Raw genomic sequence first — 8,716 nt, 5'->3', positions numbered from 1 at the left:
CTGGCTTGGTTTGTTTCTTTTCTATTGCAGAGTTAGATTCCTGTGAGCGCACGCGGGTGCGCATGTGTGTTTGTGTGTGTCTGTGTGTGTGTGTGTGTGTGCCCAAAAAAAATGTGTACACATTTTAAGAAATTTGAGATGCTCGCAGTAATCAAGCGTCTGGACACTGATGGTAGCCACTTGGAGCACCTCTTGTAATTGCAGAAGTCAAATCTGAATTGTATTCATCTTTTGTGATTGGAATATATTGAGTATGACAATTTTAATACAGTGTTTTCCTTTCTTAATGTGAATATATTTTTTTGGCACCCTCTCTGTGTGTGTATATATATATGCCACAGTTTGTTGTTCTACTCCCCAGATGACAGATACTCTCATTGTTTCCAGGTATTTGGCTGTTAATGAATAAAGAGGTGATGAACATTTGTGTGTAGGTCTTTGTGTGGACATATGTTGTCATATCTCTTGAGTAAATACCTAAAAGTGGGATTGCTGGGTAAGTATTTAACTTTATTTTTTATTCTGCCTAACTGCTTTCCAGAGGGCTGTATCATTTCCCATCACTGTATGAGGGTTCCTGTTGCTTTGCATTCTTGCCAGCACTTTGTATTGGTAGTCCTTTTGTATTGTAGGCAGTTTAGTCAGTGTGTAGTAATGGCTTATTGTAGTTTTAATTTGCATGTCGTGGATGACTAATGATGTTGAGCCTCTCTTCATGGAATTGTTATCCACATATTTTCTTTGGTGAGGTGTCTCTTCAAATATTTAACCTTTTTTTCTTTTTTTATTGAATCGTTTGTCTTATTATTGGGTTGCAAGAGTTCTGTATATATTCTGGATATAAGTTCTTCACCAGATAGGTGTTTTGCCAATATGTTCTTCCAGTCTATAGTTTGCCTTTTTATTTTTTTAACTGTTTTTTTAAACTTTTTCAAAAATAAGAAGTTTTGCATTTTCATGAAGTCAAAAATTTTCTTTTATGGTTTGTGCTTTTTGTATTCTAAGAGATCTTTATCTAACCAAAGATCATACATTTTCTATTTTTTTTTCCACGAAGTTTTGTAGTTCCTTTTCCTACATTTAGATCTACAATGTGTTAAACCCAAATTTCAGAATCCAACAAAGAGCCAGCTCTGATGCAAACACACAAGGGTCTTTATTCAGGCTCGAGTCTGGGCTCACGCCTGAAGCAGCAGCTTCAGGGACGAGAGCCCCGATCCAGCATGGCAAGCAGTTTTTATATATCATTACAGAGGGAGGGGAAAGAACTTTAAACTTGTTTTTACATGATAGGGTTAATTTCTTCTAATGGGTACGGGGGCACTTGGGATTGGTCTGGTCCGCTCAGCTACCTGTGATTGATGGGGGAGCTGCTAAATGAGCAGAGTGGAATGTCAGATAAGCTAGGTTTAGCAAGCAGGCAGGCTAAGCAAAGGAATGTCTGAGAGGGGTTTATTACTTGACATTCACATACTGCTAGCAGCAGTTGCGGAAGCAATCGGTTATTTTATGAGACAAACAAAAATTAAACTTAACAAAATTCTAAGTACAAACACTGCAAACAAATACAGTGAACGTGGGTAGGAATTCATATAGTAATAGTTCTCTTAGAGTGTTTTTTGTTTTTTTTTTTAATCTCTTGGGTCTCTCACAATGTATTTTGAATTGATATTCCTTGCTCTTTTTTTTTTAAACTGGTATTTTTTTTAACTTTTAATTTTTTTATTTTAAAGATGTGGGGTACAATTCAGAGTTAGTTATACAAATGTTCATTATGCAGGTATCCTTGTTGATGAGGTGTGCCCCCCTTCCCTTTTATTTTATTTTATTTTTTGAGTTGGAGTCTCACTCTGTTGCCCAGGCTGGAGTGCAGTGGCATACTCACGGCAACCTTGATCTCCTGGGCTCAGGAGATCCTTCTGCCTCAACCTTTCAAGTAGTTGGAACCATAGCCATGCATCACCATGCCTGGCTAATTTTTTTATTTATTGTGGAGATGATGTCTCACCATGTCGCTCAGGCTGGTCTTGAACTCCTGACATCAGGAAGTCCTCTTCCCTCTGTTTTGCAAAGTGCTGGGATTACAGGCTTGGGCCATCATGCCTGGCTTGCTCTGACTTCTTTAACTCATATTAGTGAACCACCACAGCTTTCTTTTTGTAGGCATTTGCATGGTCATCCCTTTCTATCCATTTACTTTTAACCTATCCATGGCTTTATATATATATTTTTTAATTAATCAATATTTTTTATTATGGTTTTGTGGGGTACAGTTAAGGGTTAGGTGTACAATTACGTTTCATTCAGGCACCCTGTTGATAAGAGGTGTTTTTCCATCCCCAGACAGATATTTGCTACTGTTAATCCCATCCTCCTCCCCCCCTCCATGGCTTTATATTTACAATAGTTTCTTTTCTTTTTTTTTTTGAGTTGGGATCTCACTCTTGTCATTCAGACTGGAATGCAGTGACACGCTCACAGCTACTGCAGCCTCAACCTACTGGGTTTAAGTGATCCTTCCGCCTCAGCCTTCCATACAATAGGTTTATTTAAGACAACGCACAGCCGGGCTCGGTGGCTCAGCCTGTAATCCCGCGCCTTTGGGAGGCTGAGGTGAGTGGATTGCCTGAGCCCGCGGGTTCGAGACCCGCCTGGGCAGCGAGACCTCATCTCTACAATAAATCAAAAAAATTAGCCGGGCGTGGTTGCGCACCCCTGTCGTTCCAGCTACTTGGAAGGCTGAGGCAGAAGGATCGCCGGAGCCCAGCGGGTCGAGGCTGCGGTGGCTGGGAGCAGCCACTGCACTCCAGTCTGGGCGACAGAGTGAGACTCAAATTCAAAAAAAAAAATGAATTTTAAGACAACGCACAAGGGGGACCCTCCAGAAACTGGAATTTATTTATAAAAATTGTGTACTTATTCTTACATGTTTAAACTTCAGTCACCTTCAAAGTACTCTCCATTTGATGCAATACACCTATCAAGACACTTTTTCCACTGCTCAAAACAGTTTTTAAATTCATCCATTTTGATGCCTTTTTGTGTTTCTGCTTTTTTTTTGTTTCAACTCTTCCACAACAGCAAAATGTTTCCCTTGGAGTACTTTTTTCATCGGGGGGGAAAAAAAATGTCTCTCAGGGTGAGATTGGCCAAATAGAAAGGGTGGGGCATGGGGTCATGCTGTTTGGGGTCCAAAACCGCTGAAGCTCAGTGCGATGTGGGCAGATGTGCTCATAAATCCCCCGTCATGAAATGCGCAACAGGTATTTTAACATATGCATACATTATAGAATAGCTAGGTCAGGTAGATTAACATATCCACTACCTCACATACTTATTTTGTGGTGAGAACACTTGAATTCTACTGTCCTAGCAATTTTCAAGTATACATTGCGTTGTTTTTTGGGTTTTTTGTTTTTTTTTGAGTCAGATTCTCACTCTGTCGTCCAGGCTGGAGTGCAGTGACACACTCATGACCACCATAGCCTCAACCTGCAAGACTCAAGTCAACCTTCCACCTCAGCCTTCCAAGTAGCTGAAACTACAGGCATGCACCCGGCTAATTAGATACACAACTTTTTATAAATAAATTCTGCGATTTTTTTGTGTTTGTATGGCGATAGATATAGCTAGATGAGATCATGCAGTATTTGGCATTCTAGACCTGGTTTATTTCACTTAACATAATGACCTCCAGGTTTCTCTCTGTTTTACAAATGACAGGATTGTCTTCATTTTTAAGGCTGAGTAGCTTTCTATTGCATGTATTATACATCAGGTTTTCTTTATTCATTCATCTGTCGATGGACACTTAGGTTGATTCCATGCCCTGCCTGTTGTGAATAATGCTGCAGTGAGCACAGGAATGTGGTTGTCTCTTTGACAAACTGATTTCCTTTTCTTTGAATGCATCCCTAGTAGTGGGATTGCTGGATCATATGGTAGTTCTATTTTTGATGTTTTGAGGAGCATCCATACTGTTTTCCATTATGACTGTACTACAATTTTTTCCCCACATTCTTGCTAGCACTTGTTGTTTTCTGTTTTGGGGGATCTTAAAAGCTAAATCTTCACTATTTTAAAGTCTTTCATCTGAGTGATCTCTGGATCCGTTCTCATTTCTTGACAATTTCCTGGTGACTTGTGCACTCGCACTCTCTCTTTTCTCTCTCCCCCACCCAATGGAGACTGAACTATAGTATTTACCCTTGGAAATGGCCACCTGTGCTTCTCTCAGGCTATGAGTGTTAGGGGTTGAACAGTCTAATTTGGCTTGGATTTATTGTTGCTATAGTTACTTTAGTACAGACTTCAAATTCTTTTAGCTCCGAGCTACTGCTGCCTTGTGCTTACTGTCAGGCCTGGGATACTGGAGGTTTTCTCTTACTGTCAGTGCTCCCCTCTCAGTTCCAGAAAGCCCTGATGGGGTTTATCGCCAAGTGCTTCCTCTTTCAGTGACCACTGTTGGTGCTGTTTTCTTGGTATGCGACTTGGTGAAAGCAGGGAGTCATCCTCCTCCACGGTTTATTTTGTTTTGAGAGATTTTTAAAGCATTTAAGATATTATCCTATGCCCACATTTGATTGTTAACTTGACTGGATAAAAAAATTCTGGGTTAGAGGGTTTTTTGGGGTACTTTTATTTTTAAATTTTATTTTGTTTTTATATTTTTTACGTAATATTTGTACATAGTTATGGAATACGATGTGATACTTTGATACATGTATATATTTTGTAATGATCAAACAGAGATGATTTTGATCCAGAATGTTGAAGACACTATTTCATTTTTCCCCTAGGATTGCTATTGAGAAGTCTGATGCTGTTATGATTCATGAGATTTTTTTATGTGACCACTATTCTCCATGGACACTTCTAGACTCTTTCCTTTATCACAGCCTTCTGAAATGTCAAGATATGTGTGTCGTGGTGTGGCTCTTTTTTGGCATCCTTTTTGCTGAAAACTCAGTTTTTGCCTCTTCCTTTTTTCCCCCTAGATTGATCAGTCCCCTGATTTTCTTTTCTTTATTCTTTCTCTTTCTTTTCATACTGCTTAAGTTGGAAATATTCCTTAACTATATCTTTTAGCTCTTCTATAGCCTTTTTATTTCTGCTATCTCATTTTTAGTTTCCAAGAACTCTTTCCTGTGCTCTGAATGTTCTTCTTTGTTAAAATATTCTAACGTGGAACTTTGCAGGGTGCAGGGCTCACACCTATAAATCCATCACTTTGGGAGGATCACTTGAGGCGAAGAGTTCAAGATTAGTTTGGGCAACATGATGAGACTCATCTCTACAGAAAATTAAAAAATTAGCCACGTGTGGTGGTGTATGCATGTAATCCCAGTGGCTTGGGAGGCTGAAGCAGGAGGATCACTTGAGCACAGGAGTTCGAGCTTACAGTGAGCTAAGATTGTGCCACTGCATTCCAGCCTAGATGGCAGAGCAAGACCCTGTCTCCAAAAAAAGAAACAGAGGCCAGGTGTGGTGGCTCTCACCTGTAATCACAGCACTTTGGGAGGCTGAGGTGGGAGGACTGCCTGAGCCCAGAAGTTCGAGACCAGCCTGGGCATTAGATGAGACCTTATCTCTATAATAAAACAATAGCTGGTCATGGTGGCACGCACCTGTAGTTCCAGCTAATTGGAAGGCTGAGGTGGAAGGATTATCTGAGCCCAGCAGGTTGAGGCTACAGTGGCCATGACTGTGTGTACTCCAGCCTGGGTGACAGAGTAATACTCTGACTCAAAAAAAAGGAACGGTTTCAAATTGGCATGTCATTCTTGTGCAGGAGCCATGCTAATCTGTATCATTTCAATTTTAGCATATATGCTGCCGAAACAAGCACTATGATGATTTTATATTTTCAAATGAATATACCTGTGCATATGCACTGCCCAGAGAGTTAGTTCCCTTGTTCTCTTTCCCAGTTTATATCTTCCCAAAAGATAACTAGTATTCTAGCTTCTACCATTATAGATTTCTTTTACCTGACCTTAAACTTTATATAAATGAAATTATATAGTCTCTTTTGTGTCAGGCTTCTTTCACTAAGTCCTTTCTTTTTTTATTGCTGTTTTTTATTGCTGTGTAGAATTCTATTGTGTTTTTTATTGCTGTGTGTTTTTATTGCTGTGTAGAATTCTATTGTATTATCATGCCACAGTTTATCAATAAAGCTTAAAGTAGATAATTATCTAACTGTACAATTCGTCATCTATAATTATCTTAAAAGCTTGTAATCATTCTAAAAGTAATATGCCAACAATATGTTTGCTTAGGCCAGGAATCTGGGAATCTTTTTTTTTTTTTTTTTTTTTTGAGCCAGGGTCTCATTCTGTTGCCCGGTCTGGAATGCAGTGGCACTGCAACCTCACCCTTCTAGGCTCAGGCAATCCTTCTGCCTCAGCCTCCTGAGTCTGGGACTACAGGTGTGCACCACCACACTAGGCTAATTTTTTTATTTTTGTAGAGACAAGGTCTCTTTATGTTGCCTAGGCTGGTTTTGAACTTCTGGACTCAGGCAGTTCTTCTGCCTCAGACTCCCAAAGTGCTGGGATTATAGGCATGAGCTGCTGCACTCAACGTCTTTGAAAATGTTATTCTGTAACAGGACATGATGCTTTTGATTTTTCCTATTTTTTGTTTTTTAGGGTTTTTTGCACTTATTAAAGAAGTACTTGCTTAATTCTTAAAAGCATCTTTTCAAAATTAGAGAAAGAAGAAACAGTAAATATATAGTACCAATTCAAGAATTGGATTGTGCCACATAGCTTCTAATGGTTCTAAATTAAGACATCTGGTGACGGGAAACTTGGTTTGTTTGGTTAACCAGTTGGTTGTTCTGGAAAGGAAAAAAGCAGTTAATTGTTCTTGTAGAAAGAAGCTGGGCACTTTAGACTTACCATAAAGGGTGACTTTTTTTTGTTTGTTTTTTGGGGTCTTTTTTGAGTTGGAGTCTCACTCTGTCGCCCAGACTGGAGTGCAATGGCCGCTCCCGGCCACTACAACCTCGCCTGCTGGGCTCTGGCGATCCTTCCGCCTCAGCCTTCCCAGTAGCCAGAATTATAGGCATGCGCTACCACGCCCGGCTGATTTTTTTTTTTTAATTTATTTATTGTAGAGATGAGGTCTTACTGCCCAGGCGGGTCTCGAACCTGCGGGCTCAGGCAATCCACTCACCTCAGCCTCCCAAAGGCACGGGATTACAGGCTGAGCCACCGAACCTGGCTAAGGGTGACTTTTGGATTGAAGATTTACTTGAGAAACCATGTTTCAAGATGTTACTGTGGAAAATTTCTTTCTTTTAAAAAAATGCTTCTAGTATTCTGTCTGGAATCTGAGGTATAATCTTGCACTGCATGAGAAAGTGTGTGTCATTCCCTCCTAACCCTCCCCTTTTCCTTGATAACAGATTTCTGTACTTTAAAAATTGTGCTTTTCCTTAGAGTTTTAGTGTCTTTAATGCATGGGGTGCCATATGTTGCTCTAGTCAGTATCTTGAACAGTTATATGAATAAGAATAGCATATTCAGACTCACTAAGCAAGATTAATTTACAAAGACCTTAAGTCTCAGTCATTAATGAATATGACATGTAAAATTATATTGGAGTTGTAGCAGATGTCAGTTTAGAATACCTTCCACTAATTATTCAGCACTTCTTTCCAGTTTCAAACAAATGGTCTTTTGACAAATTGTTTCAAAGCCAATTCTGTGTTAGTTTAGAATATATTCCTAAATTTCTTTAAATTATTGATATAAAGGTTTTCTGGGAAAGGTTCTAGAAGTTAAATTGATGTATGCTTTTTATCCCCTGGTATTGTTTCATCTAGGACACACTGGCGACGCATGGGAGTGATTATTCCCATTTCACTCTGCCCTGTTTTTCTGAAGTGTTCATAACCAGAGTCTTATGCTTCCCCTGTGCAATTTTGCTTCAGCTGATGTTAGATATATTTGATAAATATCAAACCTCTTTAATGTCCAGTATAGAGCTATTGTGGCTGCCATTCGATGTTTCAAGATTGGTCACTGGCATGCTTTAGAAGTTAGCAGCTACTGCTTCTGGTCCTCTGCAAATATTCTTTCTTTAAAAAAAAATGTTACATGCTTAGATAGAGGCGACATAGTGTACCCCTATTTTTAAAAAGTACTTAGAGGCAGTATCACATAGGAACTAATAACGGGCTCTGGAACAAGAATTATTGGGCTCAGAAACCGACTTTTCTGAATATTGTGCTATTTTCAGTACAATGGACATATAATAGTACTTATGGGATTAACAAGTTTACCAATGTAGAAAAATAACTAGAAAGAAGGCCCCCACACACACACATTTTATAAACATTAATCTAGAGACCTTTATGTGTATACATAAGGGTAGGCTGGATAGCCAGTATGCATGCATAGAAATACTTTTAGTAAAGTGAGATAGTATGGTATACATTTTCTCTCAGTAGTATTACATTTAGTTTAACTTAGATTTAATGAGTAAAAAATAAATAAAATGAAAAAAATGACCGAGATTCAGGTATTTAATACAGGTATTTAGAAACTCTGGTTCTTGGAAGTTCACTTTGATTTTGCTTATTTATAGCTGGGCTCAGTGGCTCAGCTTGTAATCCCGCGCCTTTGGGAAGCTGAGGTGAGTAGATTGCCTGAGCCTGCGGGTTCGAGACCCGCCTGGGCAGCAAGACCTCATCTCTACAATAAAT

General features: G+C 39.3%; 1 protein-coding gene across 1 annotated transcript in view; it reads left to right on the top strand.

Moving 5' to 3' along the window:
• Positions 1–385: 385 nt before the first annotated feature.
• Positions 386–8,716, top strand: part of WDR89 (WD repeat domain 89) — a 22,536-nt gene continuing 14,205 nt past the window's right edge. Inside the window, exon 1 of the mRNA XM_008065706.2 lies at positions 386–496. The gene's annotated coding sequence lies outside the window, so the exon portion shown is untranslated. The remainder of the gene's footprint in view (positions 497–8,716) is intronic.

This window comes from Carlito syrichta, unplaced genomic scaffold (genome assembly GCF_000164805.1).
Source record: "Carlito syrichta isolate Samal-C Ts95f unplaced genomic scaffold, Tarsius_syrichta-2.0.1 Scaffold308795, whole genome shotgun sequence".
NCBI classification, from domain to species: domain Eukaryota; kingdom Metazoa; phylum Chordata; class Mammalia; order Primates; family Tarsiidae; genus Carlito; species Carlito syrichta.
The sequence above is the reverse complement of the archived record's forward strand: the minus strand, read 5'-3'. Positions and strand labels throughout refer to the sequence as shown.